The sequence below is a fragment of the Myotis davidii genome, unplaced genomic scaffold, assembly GCF_000327345.1.
Source record: "Myotis davidii unplaced genomic scaffold, ASM32734v1 scaffold110, whole genome shotgun sequence".
NCBI lineage: Eukaryota > Metazoa > Chordata > Mammalia > Chiroptera > Vespertilionidae > Myotis > Myotis davidii.
This window is the reverse complement of record NW_006283436.1, coordinates 2,083,793-2,084,310: the sequence shown is the minus strand read 5'-3', so window position 1 is coordinate 2,084,310 and position 518 is coordinate 2,083,793. Positions and strand designations below refer to the sequence as shown.

The following is a 518-nucleotide window of genomic DNA, read 5'->3' as shown; positions in this document are numbered from 1 at the left end:
ATGGCGGCAACCCGCCAACAAAGATGGCGGTAACCCGCCAACAAAGATGGCGGTAACCCGCCAACAAAGATGGCGTGTAATTTGCATACTTGCAATGATGAGAGGTGAAAGGGGAAGGACTGAAGAATGGTGATCGGCAACCCAGGCAGCAGGCAAGAGTTGGGGGGTGGGCAACGGCTGCCTTTCCCCACCCCCCAGTGGGTGATGCCATGGGAAAGCTGGGGTTGCCGGCTGGCCTGCGGCCCTGATCGCCATGGCAATTGGAGGGCAGGAGGGCTGGAGCGCAGGCCAGGTGGCAACCGCGGACCCCTGCCATGGCAATCGGAGGGTGGAAGGGCTGGGCGCAGGCCAGGCAGCAACCCCGGACCCCCACCATGGCAATCAAAGGGCAGGAGGGCGGGTTGCAGGCCAGGCAGCAACCCCGGACCCACCATGGCGATCGGAGGGCGGGAGGGCCAGAGCGCAGGCCAGGCATCAACCCCGGACCCCTGCCATGGCAATTGAAGGGCAGAAGGGCC

The 518-nt window shown here is 64.7% G+C and overlaps 1 protein-coding gene and 1 long non-coding RNA gene across 5 annotated transcripts in view; both read right to left on the bottom strand.

Moving 5' to 3' along the window:
* Positions 1–518, bottom strand: part of EPC2 (enhancer of polycomb homolog 2) — a 120,099-nt gene that overhangs the window by 83,948 nt on the left and 35,633 nt on the right. The gene's annotated exons all lie outside the window — the stretch shown is intronic.
* The window catches only part of LOC107183054, a 31,348-nt gene that overhangs the window by 987 nt on the left and 29,843 nt on the right, over positions 1–518 (bottom strand). The window lies entirely within an intron of this gene.